This window comes from Aphelocoma coerulescens, chromosome 13 (genome assembly GCF_041296385.1).
Source record: "Aphelocoma coerulescens isolate FSJ_1873_10779 chromosome 13, UR_Acoe_1.0, whole genome shotgun sequence".
NCBI lineage: Eukaryota > Metazoa > Chordata > Aves > Passeriformes > Corvidae > Aphelocoma > Aphelocoma coerulescens.
In genome coordinates, this window is record NC_091027.1 from 14,098,112 (window position 1) to 14,114,451 (window position 16,340).

General features: G+C 37.6%; 1 protein-coding gene across 1 annotated transcript in view; it reads left to right on the plus strand.

Moving 5' to 3' along the window:
* Positions 1 to 13,729: 13,729 nt before the first annotated feature.
* Positions 13,730 to 16,340, plus strand: part of TENM2 (teneurin transmembrane protein 2) — a 744,328-nt gene continuing 741,717 nt past the window's right edge. Inside the window, exon 1 of the mRNA XM_069029269.1 lies at positions 13,730 to 13,804. The gene's annotated coding sequence lies outside the window, so the exon portion shown is untranslated. The remainder of the gene's footprint in view (positions 13,805 to 16,340) is intronic.

Sequence of the window (16,340 nt, forward strand, 5' to 3'; positions counted from 1 at the left end):
GGACAAAACAGCTAAAACACAAAAGTTTAAAATTCATTGTCTTTACTCAAGCAGAATATCCAGTGAAGAGGGAAGAGTAAGGATTGAGCGAGCAGTAAAAATGTCTTTACTTTAGCAAATTTGGTCTCTCTGAGAAGTAGCTAAAACATAAACTCAAACTGTGGTTTTAATTGCCAGATATTTGCAGAATAAGGATAAACTCTGTAAGTACACCTGCTGGAATAATGGATTCTTTCACCCCTCCTTTTTACGTAGAAACAAGAAACAGAAATACTAGCCCAGGCATCTTAGCCATTTAGAATCAGAGATGCTTTATATGCACATACCTACATTTTCTATGTATGAAGCAACAACTCTTTGAATTATGGGAGTACTTGCTGGTTTCTTGTTACTTCTGTTATCTACTTAATTAACTAGTTGTGTCTCTTAGCTTGTTATAAACTTTTTTTTTTTTTTTTTTTTGTGGCAACAAAGGCAATTGCATTGAAGACTTAAGAGGCAAATAGAGGATTTTTGTCACTCATGAAGGCATGATTTGCCTTTGTAAACTGCAGGTATCAAAGCGGTTTTTCTATTCTGTTTGGACACACTGTGTAGTAACAGGGGGATAAGAGGCAGCTGTGCCTCAGACCACATGAGGTAATTTGCAGACACATTTTAATTGCCTTTTAGAGAGCATGAAGGAGTTCCAAATAGTCTAATGAGTTACAGCAAACACCTGTGAAATGCTTTTAGCCCACCATGTAAAACAGAAATTAAGGAAGAAATAAAGCAGAAATCTAGCATGTATGTTCAAATGGAGGTAAGGGAAGAAAAATAGATTTCCTTATTCACCGCATTCTGTAAGTTAGAAATAAAGAAGACTACAAACCATTCTGTACATTCATACCAACAAAAAGCTAAAGAGATGAATTTCAGGAAATGGTCTTTGTAGGTCAGTTAATATATGAGCCTTAGGAGCAGAGGCTTGTTTGAGGTTGAATTATAAATTGTTTCAATGCATAAGTCTATTTTTAAGCATTATGTTGCAACTCAGCAAAGCAATTTTGGCTAGTCTTAACTTCAAGTGTAAGGGAATGTACCCACTTAAATCAGAGGTGTTCTGAAGCGATTTTGCTCCTTTGGGGCTTAAAAATAGCAGTGGAATCTTACTGCAAAGATCCTGCAAATGAGTTAACATCAATTATATTTATGCCTATGTAGTGTTCTGTATACATGTATTTTTGTTGGAATTGTGGGTTGAAAACCTCTGGTGATAGTGCATTTGTTGTTTGTGTTCAATATTTTAACAGTTTAATGAAAATAGTACATGAAATCCTCAATGAAGTTGATCCTTGAGTTGGAGCTTTGAATAACACGAGTTATTTATCCCTGTTATGCTTCATCTGTATGAAATACAACTTATCACCCCATCAAGAGTGCCATGAGATTTTGAATGCATAAAGATGAGGGATTTTCCCAAGTAGATTTTTCAAAATAAAGTTCAGAAATTTAGAAAAAAATATTCCAAACCCTAAATAGTTGTAAGCATTAGAGAAGGGAGAGATTGTGGACATTGCTGTGCGGTGGCTTGTCTTTCAAAATCTATACTGGCAGAATTTGCAGAAGGAAATTTTCTAAAATGTTTTTCTTTGATATTTAAAAAAATGCCTAACAGTAACTCCTTTTTTCCCCCAAGAAATCCAGCAAGTTAATGGAAGGTATATAAGTTGTACCTTAAACATACAGTAGAAGAATATTAATTTGACAAGAAAAAAAAAAAAGTTTAATATTTGGCATTTGATCATTTGAACTTCCAAGACTGATTTGTGGCATGCAATATGCTTTCTTAGGCCTCTTTGGAGATGTTATACTTCTCAAATGATGAGAACACTGAATGTTTGGTTTTATAGAGAAAGGAAGGAAAGTTTGCTCTTTGAAGGACATGAATGAAATGACAGGTCATCTCTAGAACTGTGCTGTAAGGCTGCTGTGTCATGACTTCCTTAGCAATGAAAAATTCCATTAAAAATAATCTCCATCACACACTTTGTGGTAACTTCTTCCTCACTGGCAAGGACAGAACTCTTTAGGGTACATGAGTTGAAGGAAAAATTTTGTTTGTACAGTGCATGCTATTGCTTAGCAGAGATACCAAACTGAGGGAGAAAGTGTAGAATATCCATTCCTCTCTTGTGGTTAATCCTTCAGGATTAATGTCCTCTGTTTTTCAGATGAGGTTCAGACATGAGTAGGAGATAAAGTAATCCATTTTCCATTTTTGATGCAATAGAGGCAGACTTGAGGAAAAAAGTCCCCATCAAGTACAAATTATACAGTGCCTTAGATCTGGAATTTTTTAATGGATTTGTATAGTTTTTCTCCAGTTGTCCAAAAGGGGTACCATGGATGGCATCAAGGAAGCACCAAGGCAGTGTTGAAGTGGTGTGAGTACAGTCAGCCTGCTACAGGATTGGCAGCACAGAGTCAGCAGCTGCCCAACACAGTCCCAGGGTGATCCTGAACACTTGGGATGAGTGACACAAAGGTGGAATGAAGGACATTAATACTGAGCAGTAATTAGCATTAAAGTTCCTGTTAAACAGCAACAAGCTGCAATACCAGGAATAATCTGTCCTGAAACCATAGAAACTGAAGGGGAGTCTCCACACCTCAGGTGTTGATATTTCCAATAAAACTTAGAAAAGCCTTACAGAATCATGGATTTCTTTCAGAAGTAAAATGCTACATCCTCTTTTGCATATAAAAAGGTCTCTAAATTTAAGAATGAGCAAGGGTTCTTATTTTTGTGGAAAGAGAAGAAGATTTATATTGACCAGTAGTGATGATTGAAAGTATAGAAGCCCTGTGGTCATACAAAAGAATTGAAGAATAAGAAGTTTTTTAATTATATTGAACTCAAGGAATCTTAAAGTTAATGAGTCTTTTAAAATGCTGGTTTTGAGATAACTTAATGCTTTATACTTAGTAACTTTTTGTGGCATTTTGAAAGGGAACAATTAATCTGAGTAATTTATATTCTGTTTAATTTCAGTATTAAATATATTTTACTTTAAAATTTTCAATAATTTTGGTTTACATGTTAATATAATTGTTTATTTAATATTATGTGTCCTATTTTATAATACTTCCAAGTTATTCCTGCTCAAGCATTCGAGTCCTTTGATAAAGTTGATTTAAACCTGATTTTCTATGGTGTTTGCAAAAATACTGCCAGTGATGTAATCATAAAATCCACACTGAGCAGTATGGAAATTAAAAATAATAAAGTAACATGGTAATAAAGATCTGGCCAAGAACATTGCATGTCATTTAAGCTAAGGCTTTGCAAGGTCTGTACTTTAAAAACAATAAACTTCACTAGAAATACTAACAGCCAGGGTTAACATTTTTATACTCATTCCATCCCCATCCACCCCAGTTTCATTTTCCTTTCATTTTTATCTACTTAGTGTGTTTTTTCCTCTCCTCCCTTCCTTCTCTGTGCTTTGAACAGATTCTTGTGTATGAAGACTGCTCTCTCTGTTCTTGGTTAAAAATTGAGGAACTCTTATAAAAGATTTCTCTCTTTCATCCAAGCATTTCTTTTGTTTACCCCCTCCTCCTCCTCTGGCAGGTCTGAACATCTTTTACTACCTTTCTCAAGACTTAGTAAAGCATCAGAGCACACTTTGCTCCAGCCATACCTCTTTATATCTCCAAGAATTTCCATTCTCTTGCTCTTATGTACTTTCTAAAGGGCCTAACACTGCAAGAACATTAAAGATCAGTAAAACCATTATTCAGAATTTCATTATACGAGTACTTGAGGTAGGCAGGTTTGGGAGGCAGCTGGACTCTGCTTGTTTTTCATTACTTAAATAAATACATATATTTATTTCCTAGTATCTTTTAGATACGAGTGTTTTATCTCATTATCATCATAAATACACTGCGGCATTACCAAGCACCATTCAAAAACATTACCTCCCCTTCATAATGGCATTACCACTTTTGAGGATAGCCTGAGGAGTTCCCTGCAGCTGGAATGTGCTGGAATTCTAAGGAAAGCTTTACTTTGGTCTGTGTTTGCCAGCAAATTGTCTGTGCATATGGTGACTTTTGAATTGTTTTCTTTAAGCTGTCCATGCTCAATACTTGGATAGTCCTAAAGAGATTTAAGAGCTTTTTAAACAAAAACGGTTGATATCTCCTAGTCATGTTTGTGAATAAAAATAGGAAGTTTATTTTGAAACTTAAGCTTTCCTTTCGTTTTTCTCTGAAATTACAGTAGAATCTGTCGAGATTACAGTACTCTGTAACAGAAAGATAGTCCTAATTTCAGAAAGATGCTGGCTCTCTAGAATCTGTGGACTGTGAAATTCAGTCAGGAAAAATAAGCTGATACACATTTGATAGGTATTGCCCAGGCTGAAGAATTGCTGTCCTGTGCTGGGAGCCTGGTTCAGCAATTCTTGCTCTGGTCCTGCCAAGTAGCAGATGTACCTGTTCTACTGCTCAGGACTCAGGGAAAGGAGAGATTATTTGAGAGGACGAATACTTTTACTGTTAAAGTAGGAGCTGAAGAAAGAAAAACTCACCATCCAGAAAGCCCAGTAGAACGTTAAGTAATCAAACTTGAAAAGTAATCAAGGACCAAGAAAAAAAGCTTTAAAATACTTTATACTTATTTGCCAAAATTCATAGCAGCAAAGGATTTGTAGCATTAGTGTCTTATGCATATTTATGTCAGTGTAGGGTACAGAAAAGGGACAAATAGATGGGAAAACGTAATGAAAAGCAGTAGCCTCTTTTTATTCCATGTACTTATGTACAGTTGCTAGTGATAGGTGCACAAAGCCAGAGGTGGGAAGAGAGGGAGGAGGTGTTAAACCATCTAATAGTGAAGTTTAGGTTGATCTAAACACAGCGTGCTCTATATATGCATCCTTAAACAGGATAGAAATATTTTTGTTTAGCAGTGCATAATTGCAAATAGTTGTAGCACTGTCCAGAAATTTGTGTATCTCTAAAGAGGGTACAGGAAAAAGCATGTTAGAATCACAATTATATCATTCCTCCTGAAATTTCTGATTGTGATAAACTGAGGAGAATCTGTTACTTGTTATGAAAATGCCTTGCTTTTCTATTTGCTTCTTTATTGTGCCCTACCTACTACAGAGTTGCCCCAAAAGAAATATTAAAGGAGTGGAGTAGGGAAGAGGAAAAAAGGATTTGTCCTGCTTTGTTAAGGCATGTTCTCTCTTTGGATTCCCTCCGGCTAGAATGGATTATTCTTTCCAGGGTTAAAGCCTGGCATCAAAGAGGAGCCTATGTCCATAGTAAAGACAGAGGGACTGAGTGAATTGAGTAAATAACTGCCAGGGTGTCAGTAGAAATCTGACACTTTGGCAAAAGTTTAGAGAGAGAGAAAGGCAGAAAATGAGCTGAAGCCATCTGCTGCCCTTTGCCATGGATGAAACAAAGTGGTGTAAGCGATAACCATCCTTGCTGGCCTTTGCCTGCTCATACCTTTTGTCTCCTTAATTTACATTTATATTTTTGAGTAAAGAGTAAATAACATTTTTCCCTGAAGAATCATGTCACTGCAAACCTACCACGGGCTCCTGGAAGGAAACCCTCACAAATGCCAAACCCCGACTGGAAGTTGTTCTCACAGACACTGTGGGGAGGTTCCTGTGGATGCCAAAACCCCAACTGAGACACTGTCACTGACATGACTGGAAACCAGACAGGTGTATTCCTGCATCAGAGAGGGCTTGGATCAGACAGACCTTTGCTGAGCACAGGACATGAAGCCAAGTGTCAGATTTACACTAAAATGGAACCAGGGAGAGAGGGGCAGATGAGAGAGAAGCTGCTGTTATACAGCCAGTCATAATTAGGAAAAGGATATAAATATGAATTACTGTTCATCATCTTAAGTAAAGAGTTCAATCATCTGACTTTTAAAAAAGTAACATGTTTTTCTATTAAAATCCATTTCTATTACAAATATACATAATGTTTATAACAAAAATTTAGGATGTGAACATTCTGCCTCTACATTTTTTGTTTAAATATGCTGTGACTCAGAACAAAGTAAATATTACTAAATGCTCTTAGTGAGAGCAAAGTAGAGCAAGTGTTTAGTGACATTTCATGTTATCATGACTGCTTTTTACCTCTGCATGAAATGTTAAAAGTTATAGTACATCTCTAACACAAAGCAAGGTGAATTTTATTTTAATCAAGGTAGAAAATTTGAGCTTTCTCAATTACAGGGATAATATTGTAAAAAGTTTGTGAAACTAGGTTGCTGTAATGTTTGAATTGGAGTCAGATCTCTGCTGCTGGCCTTCCACCCTCAGATGTTTGGATGTATCATTAAGAATTTATGAATAATTAAGCCAAACCAAAATATCATCTCACACTGTCCTAAATATGAGCCTCCTACTTCCATGGTCTTCATTTGTATAAAATTAGCTGTCCACGTATAGTCCTCTACCCACCATTGATTACCTAATTACACAATCACTCCATCAGTAAATCAGCACAATATCTGTGACCCTCCATGTCACTGCAGTACCCCCTGTGATTCCCCAGGAGCTTTGCTGAGGCGGTTCTGCTGACATAATATATTCATTATCCATTAGATCTGGCACACGCTCTGCAGTGCTCAATTACAATACAATCGAGCGCGGGGCCCGGTGTCAGCCCATGTAATGACTTTCTGATTATCTGTCTTTAAATGATGAATGAAATGAAAATGTACTATTCAAACCCAATGGAAGATTGCTAAAGATGCTAAATGAAAATTTTATATACACGCTTTATGGAAAGAGGGATGAGGTTAGAGGGCAAGGGTTTGCCTCACATTCAAAAATAAAAGGTAGGAATCTTAAGCCACTATAAAACCATCTGGTGAAACGGTGCTGCCTTCAAAGGTGTGGTCTTGTGCCCATGTATTCTTTGACCATCTCAGATGTTTTCAGTCTCACAGTAATTTACTGGAAGGTTTTAAATTTCAACAGTTTTTTACAATTTCATATTTCCCTTTTCATTGGAGAGACTTAATTGCTAGGGTTAACTCTGTATGTAAAACCATTTCTTTAGATGAAGTTTATTATAATAAAGACCTGTAATAAGGAGTCACTTCCAACTTATTTTTTAATTTTATGAGTTATGGGAAAAAATGCTCTGCACTGTTGCACTTTAAAATACATTTCTATGTGGAGCTCAGAAATTCACAGCTTATTTTTAGGGACATGTTTGGGAGCAACAGACCTGGCCTCCATTTTATCTTCGGATAACAAGATAAAATATATTCATCTTTTATGATGAACATCTGTATTGCTGTGCAGTGCTGTAAAACCTTTGATAACCAATAATGTAGATCACTGCCAGGTGTGGTTCCTTACATAATTTCTTAAAATCCCAACTTCACACAGTGTGTAAGCAAGTCTCGAAGAGTAGGCTGTTATCTCATAGAGCAAACACCACATATCAGTATGGGAAATAATATTTTAACTGAACAGTAACCCTCTAAGTAAACTAGAACAAATTGAGAGGTATCAATATATTCCAGGATTATAAATAGATGGGAGATTGTAAGCAATCTGCTGTTCAAACAATTATGAAGCAGATGTTTGATGATACAGTCATTTCTGTTTCTGTTTGCATCTTCAGTTATTTTGGTTATAAATGAAAATCTTAAAAAACCACAGGTTGGAGTGCTCTTTGACTCTTACATAAATTATAGCTTCCCATTTCACACCCTTAAATTGAATACTTCACGTTTTTGAGTGGTGTACAAGTCTGATGGGAAATGCAGCTCTGTTTTTTCAACCACAATGTGACCAGTGGAAGGGTTAATTTTTTGCCAGAATACCGGGGATATTATTTAAAACTTTTCAACTGCATCCAGATACGTTTATCAGCATCCTGATGTCTCTATTCTAGTAGTACTTTTAATACAAAATTATTTTCACCTGACACACACTGTGGAGAAATTAATTTTGCTCCTTTTAAATCTTGTGTGCACATTCTAAGTATACAATATGTGAACAATAAATATGATTGCAATACACACATTTATGCTGTACAAAAACAAAGAAAGGCAGTGGCAACCCTCTGGAATTGGTGACAATGTCCAGTTCAGTTACAAAACTTGATGCTGTAGAGCAGCTGAAATAAATTTGGGTTTAGAAATATTGCCCTGTTTGGAGAGCTTGAGGGAGGGAATCAAAATAAATGGTGTAGCTCACTGGTTCTTCATTATTTTTGACAAATTTATGATTAAATTCCAGATGGAAATGAATTTGGGTTGAAAGTGGCATCACTAACTGAAAAACTACCCAAAGATTTCATTGCACTCAGGTGTATGTTTGGGGTTGAGACAGCCCATTCCAGAGGCAGAAGCATTGAAAAGATTTGTAGCCCCTTAAGAACTTGGAACCTTCTATTTTCCCCAGGCTCTAGGGTCTCATTTTGAGTAGGTGTTCAATAATAAGCTTTCTGATAAAATACAGAGAAATATGCCAAGATAACGTGAGGTAGAGAGAGATGGTGTCAACAGAAAAAGAGACATTCATCCCTTACAAATACATTAGTTTAATCTAAACCAAGGGACAGAGTTGCTCTGGGCTGGTCTCAGGAATCCAGATGGATAATACAACCTCATGAAAGGAAATTGTGGAATCTATTAAATAGAAAGAGGAGATCTCCTGCTGAAATAACTTTAACACATACATTACTACTTTTCATACTGTTCATACTATTTTAGTCATCATCATAGGACCATCCGAGCCTCTCTTATTTTAGCTTATAAAAAAGCAAGGGCTGATGTTTTTGGAAGTCAGTACATTCTTTCAGTTGAGTAATACTTTGTCAGATGGCAAAAGAATTGTCTGCATTCAAACTTTTATTTTGAATAATAAAGATGTTTCCACCATATTTAGTTACAGTACAGTCCTGTCCCCCATTAAAAAAAAACCCTAAAAATGAAAATTCTCATGATTTAATATTTTTACTTGGTTGTAGAACCCAAAACGTATAAAAGGCTGAAATATCTGACAAGTAATTCTTGTTTTCTTCATTTAATTTTCTCCACTCTTTCCTCATTGGATATAATCCCCAGCAGCTCTGGAGATTTGTAGTATCAGGTAACAAAGCTGGGATAATGCAGCAGAGCGCAAACCTTAGGCTGTTTCTTAAAAAGAGGATAGAGATGACCTCTGGAAGAATAATGCAATTTAGTGCTGCTCCACTGGATTTACTCCTGTTTGTGCTTGTTAGCATTAGAAGGCAAAAAGCCAGACAGCAAGGAGAAAAAAAAATGTGAGGAAAGTCAAATAAAGGTAAATGCTCAGGAAGGTTGTAGTAATTTTAAGACCTTCTTAATAGATTAGAGAATGTGCAAGTTTACAAATTAATTGGCATAAATACACATACTAAAATAATTATGAATTATAATTATATTGAAGGCTAATTACAGTATCTCTTTCTTCTGTAAATCAGCTGCTGATCTTCTGTAAATAACTCTGGAGAAATCTCATGAACAACATATAGTTAGTATTTGTTAGTATTTTAATGTTAGACAATCAGAGAGAATACAGTTCAGAATGTTGTCGTTCCTAGTGATTTTTTTCTTCACTTCTTTCTTTCTTTCTTCCTTTGTGTTTCACACTGGAGCTTTTCCTTGCTGGGACAAGGGGCTCTCCCAGGATGCCAGCCCCTCTGGTTCCTGTGCCAGTGTCCAGCGAGTGAGATGCTGGATAGACAAATTCCATGGAGTGAACTGAGGAAATTTCACATCCATGGAAATTTCACTGTCAAACCCAAGGGCTTTGGAATGATGGAGAGTGAATGGAGAACAGACTGAAGCAGGACTTTCCTGCTCTCCTGTTCCTGACATTGCACCCACAAAAGAGCTCAAGATGTCGCCTTTGTTTTAAAGGAAGCCATCTAATGCTTGGATTTATCCTAGACTGGAATACAACTCCCCTTGGGCTTGGAATTACCTCAAGTGATTTACAGCTCATGCTGAAAGGCTCCATTATATTCCCAGGCTTTGTTAGTGGCGTGGGCTGGATGATTTAGGATGGAGGCTATCAGAGGTTATTGTGTTGTCTGGATAACGTGAGGAGATTTCTGCTTGTGTTTCCCACTCATGTAGTTTTCTCAACCTTTTATCTGCAGGGCATAGAGACTGAGCTTTCAGGAAAGAAAGAAAGGGAAATCCATTGTGGCAGCCTGGTAGAAATGGGAGTAATCTTTCAGTGGTCAGTTGTTATTTGCCTCCATTTTGTTTAACCAGGCACACATAGAAATATACTGCAGGTGTGTACACACACATATATATATATATGTATGTATGTATATGTATGATTTAATCACCTCATGACCACCTTCTGACATCTTCTGGCATGTGTTGCTGTGCAGACAGTGAGGCTGAGAAGCACAGCCTTCAAGGACAGTCTGAAAAGCTTAAGACATCTGCTTTCCATGATATCAACTACAGCTGCTCAAAGATGCTGGGGTCTGAAAAGAGTTTTTAATCTCCCACAAGTAGATGGAACGTGTGTTGATGCATTTCAGTGGCATTGGACGTCATCTGCTAGCCCTATTATTCTTCTTGCTAGTGATAATAAAATGCTATTTACCAACACAAGTAAAACTACAACTGTAAGGCTTTTCCCTGATCTTTGATAGAATAGTGATGTGCACATTACTGATCTATGTGTGTGGGCACATTTGAGAAACTCAGAAGAATGCACAGGTGCTTGCCAAAGGAGTTGTAAGCTTCTACTAAAATACATATTGATAATGCTGGGAAACACACAGGCTTTTAATTAGAAAACTTGCTTTGCTACTAACTGGAAGTAGAGTTTCAAGTCTCTTAGTAAAATAACTTTTTAATCTCAAGCCTCCTACAGTATTAAACAGTAATTTAAATACTCAACAACTGGAAGGCCAATGTTTTTGCAAGCCATGTGGGGTTTGTGTGAGTGTCTGTTAGTGGTTAATAGCTGTTCTCAGCAATCAGCACTTTTCAAAGCCAGGTTTAAAACACTGGGCAAGTCCAACCTTTCCTCCTCTCATTTTCATATTTGATCACTGTTTTCCTGCAGATAAATTACAAAGACAAGAGGGCCAAATAAAGTTTTCTGGTTTCAGTTACGATCTTTTAAAGCAATGCCTTATAATTTGATAAACACAGAAAGCATAACATGCCTCAAAAGCTTAAGAAATAAAGCTGGGTTCTTGTTTTTGTAGTAGCAGAGATTCCAGCCTCTCTTGGTTGTCAGGTTTTGATTGACAATGATTTTCCTACAGTTATCCCCTGCTTCAAAATACCATGGGAAGGATATTATGCATTCCCAACCTGTCAGCTTTGGCTGCCTTACAGTGTTCAATTATGCTCTAATCGAATAGCTGCCCAGTGTAGGCCACATAATGACTTCCTGATTATCTGACTTTAAATGATAAATGAAATGAATATGTAACATTCTTTTCAAACACAGGATAGTCACTGAGCCAAATGAAAACTGATTTTGTGCCCTTTTTTCTGAAAAAAAAATTATATTTTATTGTAATTCCATTCAACAGTTGTTCTGTTGCTTGTTTTGCCTTCATTAAGATAAACAGGGAATGAGTTATCTAGGAAAATGCTGGTCTTTTTGTTTTCAAACAGATGCTGAAGGTGCTAAACACTGTTTAGATTGTTCTCCTTCCTCTCTTTACATTGACTTTTTATAAAGAGCAAGGTCAGATTGATATGATCAGTTCCTATTGGGAATATTTCAATACTTGCTGGCACTGCAACAAGTCTGTTTGGAGTAATGTTGTATAGACAACATTAAGGTCTGCATAAATTATTTAGTGGCAATAGTGCTAGATGTTTTTCATTTCCAGTTTGTGGTATTAGTACCAAGCAACCAACACAGCATTTGAAATCAAATAAACCTCTACCACCTCATTGGGATAGCACACATTTATTATGCTGAAATCAAAGGCTTGTCGGGGAGGTTCTTCAGCCTCTTTAGCCAACAGCCCATGATGGGCAGCTCTCTGAAGCACTTCAGCTTAGTTTTAGGTATGATGGATTTTGCCAAAGTCATTTGTGAAAAGTTGCCTTGATACCAAGACTTTATATAAAGCAGACTCTGAGTTTTGAGCACAGTCTGATGCTTGGGGCTTCTATACCACTAGGAATATCATGTGATCTAATAGATAAAAAGAATACTTACGTGAAGTTGAGCTCATTTTGAACATTGTTAATTGGCTAAAGCACTGGCAGCCCAGGTCCAGTTCCTTGATGAAAGATGCACTTTGACCCCATTCTGAGCAATTCATTCCTAAGATCAGCTCCTGAACTCCTATTCTTTCTGATTTTCAGCCTAATGTGAACAGACAATAGCCATGTAAAATTCTCCAACTTGGCTGCAGCAGAACTGTCTTTTCAGTATAATAATTTTACCACTATTGTTCTTATTAGGCAGATCATGCCTGGGAGTAGGATCTCAAGGACCACTTAATTCTTGAAAATGCTTTAGTGATTGAAATATTTGAGAGAAACAACCCCTCTTCATAGGGCAGCATTTTGGGAATGACCCATTCCCTCAGAACTAAATCCCTGTTATGTAATGGAGACATCGACAATGATCCAGTCACAATCGTGTGTTGAGTGAGACACATTGTGTGCCTCTGTAGCAGAGCAGGTGACAGAGGGAGGCTGAACAGCCCCCTCACCTGCTGTGATTTCAGTCCCAGGTGCCAGGCAAGACCAATCGGGCAGACCTGAGCAGGAGGTCATTTCTGCAAAGCAGCAGGTCTGCTTCTGAAGTATCTCCTGTATGTTTATATTGCTGCTACAAGAATTGCCACAGTTTGCATTTCAGTAGGTAATGTTTACATGTTGCATGCTTTAAAATACTGTAACATAGTTCTTGCACTATTGCAGCTTTAAACCATGACAGGAGCTGTCATGCCAGCGAGGAGGAATGTGTTCTGGGAGGGAAGAGCTTAAGGACCAAGTCCATCGTGCTCTGAGAGCCTGTAAGAGGAGAGTGAGGCAGAAGAATGTGGTTGGCAGAGAGTCTGTGGATGTTGGTAACAACTTCATCACATCAGCAGCCTGCCAATAAGAGATGATAGTCCAGCTCAGCTTGACTTGATGTAGCAAAATTGTCTTCCTGTGTTATACAGCCCTGTTAGAGCGTGCAAAGTTAATTCAGCTTTAGACTCAGCTGTATTCCTCTAATTTTTACCCAGTTGCTCTCCATATTCCATTTCTAGGGGCTGGTAATATGTTTTACAAAATATGAGAATTGAATTACCTAAAGGAAACTATTTAAGGTTTGAAAACAAACCTTGTGGCTTAGTAGGTTGTGATTCAGGAGATCAGAACTCTTGTTGTAGTATTTTCTCCCGTAAAAGAAACAAAGTGACTTGAAAGGGACTAAAGTGATTTTATTTTAGGTATAAAATAACATCTATTTTGAAATGAAATAAGTAATTCCTGGATTCTGGAAATACATGGGGTTTCTAATTAAACTTCTTGGGGCTACATTATAACAGTCCTTCTAGCTACTACTTCACAGTTGGTACACACAACACCGGTGAAACTAAGGAGTACCTGAGCTCTTGCACAGTTAAAGTACTTTCAGCTGCCCAAGTTCACTTGATTTTGTACTGCTGTGTTTGTGATTCTTTAAATTAGCTACAGCTGAGCTGGCTGCAGCTAATGAATCACTGCTGTGAGCATTGTTGTTTCCTTAGTAGATCCGAAGCGAGATGGAGGAGATTTCTGGGTTTTGATCAGGTAAGGTAATATTTATACATAGAACAAAAAAAATTTAGTTAACTAAAGTATCTCTCTTCTTTTTATTTTCTTCTAATTTATCTTTTGTGGTTTTTCTGCACTAATTGTTATTATGCCATACTGAGGTAATTATAGTGTGTCTATACTGCTGCAGTGACACTTCTTAGTTACAATGCAGGCAGACCAGTTCACTGTCCCTAAGCCCTGCACTCTGCACTTCAGTACAGTCAACTGTCTGAGTGTTTGCCCTGGTTGTTTGGGGGTTTGTTGTTATTGTTTTCTGTCCTTTTCTATGCTTCTGTGTGTAGCTGCTGTGTTCATTTTAGCAGTGCTTGAGCTGCTTTCTTAGAAGTGATGTCTGTATGTCACACTCATACAGACATGCTTTCTCTTACTCTCTGGAATTCAGTAAAGAAGAAAGAAATAGATGTAGTTTAAAAGGTATTTTGAAAAATTAAATAATGTGAAATTAAGAAGAGAGAAAGCTTTCACTTGTTTCTTAGTTCATCTCTTGTAAAGACTTAGAGCATTCTTAGAGCAAGAAAGACTATAAACACAATTCTGAGAATTTTGTTTATTAAACAGATGAGAATAGGAAATGAATCAAAAATGCATTCTGTTTCTCTTCAAAAGTTCTTGTGGGAAGAATGTGCCAATATATTTTGCTATGCTTTATGAAGTATACTATTCCCTCTGCTTTGCTTTCTTTCATCCCTGTGTTTAAGTCACGCAGCCTCATGAACAGGTATTGCTGGTTATCTCTTAAAGAGGCAAATCCAGCTAAATGAAATCTTTCTTTTCTGAACTCAGACAATATAATATGAGTTGTTTTATAAAATGTCCAGTCTTGGAGCTAAAGTAGAAAGAAGGATAAAATAAAAGGTGGCAGCAGAAATACCTGTAACAGTCTATCTTCCCCCATTCTGCAGTATGAGAATCTCAAATAGACCAGCATTGTCTTATCCTTCTTAGTTGTGTAACATTTTATTGGGCCTTGAAAAGGGTAAGTGAAGATGGCATGCAAACAGCTCATCAAGACCAGTATGAACATAAAACAGAAAATTTTTTTCTGGACCTGTAATAGATGAGCATGTGCTCTGATGATGTTAGTCAGGTGGGCAACCTAAGATAAATTTTTCATTTTTGAAGTTTGATGTCACAGGAAGCACAGTTGGAGCAGACAGAACAGAATGGAAGTGTCTGTAAAGGAAAAGATGACCTATTGTTAATTCCTCAGAATAAAGGTGTGTTGCTCCTTAATGATCAACAGTGAGAGGTCAGAGATGATGATTCATTTAAGAGGATAGTTGCGCTTTTATTGACTCTCTGAATTTGGATGAGTTAAATTAAATATATAACTTAGGGTTGTGTCTGTTTGGAGGACTTGGAAATATTGCTGGGGTATGAGGCATAATGACTGGTAGAGCTGTGTTGGCAAGTTGTGCATTTCTAATTGTATCAAGATTGTTTCCTGTCAGGTTCAATTACTCCATGGAAAATTGAGGCACGAGCAGGAGTCCTGCGAGCTCACAGCAGCACTCCTTGAAGGCTCGGTACTGGCCGGCAGCAGTTTTCCCAGCAGTTAGCAGTTGTTTAATTTTTCACGTTGGGTTTTTGCGTTTTTTCCCTAGTATTGGTTACTCTGTATCAACATAAAATTATTGATTAGTGTTTGTGTGGTTGGTCCACGAAGTCCTGGGCATTCAGAGGGAGATTTTGGGTACTGACTGGAAATTGTGTGTTGGTAAGCAGGAAGCACAGGAGGCAGTGCAGCATATGGAATAATGGGAATGTTTTGAGGAATTTATTCTTGTGAAAGGAAAAAAAAAAAACCAAGGATGTCCCTGAGTCTTGATGCACATGGTATATGCAAGTTTGGTGGTTTTTAAAAAGAAACCCAGCATGTCTCCTCTCTCAGGCCCCTCTGGGATGTGGGCCAGTCTCTGGCGTGGTACCCACAGCACCTCTTCCTGTGCTCACTGGAAAGAACACACCAGCATGGGGATGTTTGCTGGTGTTGTCATTCTGGGGTAGAGAATGGCTGGATGGCTGTGAGGGCAGCAGCAACAAAAATGAAATTTTGGCTCAGTAATGAGAACTCTGAGGTATGTACCTGAGGATCATGAGATTGCACTGTGAGTTTGGAGCTTGTCAGCTGGACACAGGGCATGGGGCACAGGGGCTGCTCTGGGAGCTGCTCCCCCCCACAGCAACCTGCCCAGGATGTGCAGCTGGCAAAGGGTCTGCTATACACAGGGAAGTGTTAAAATGACCTTGCACTGGTGTAGTGTTTAAAATCTGCTCTTTCATGTTAAATAAATGGGGGCGGGGGAAGGATGGGTCAGATGCTGTACAATGACAATTAGGATAATGGGTAACCTGTCATGTAAATGAGTCTAAAAGGCCTTTAATCATTGGGCCCGCAGGAGAAAGGATCTGAATTTATAACTACTTGTTATAAATGCATTAAGAATAAATACTGAGAAAGGGAAAAGGACTATTTAACCTGAAGGAAAATGTGGATAAAAAGCCTGGA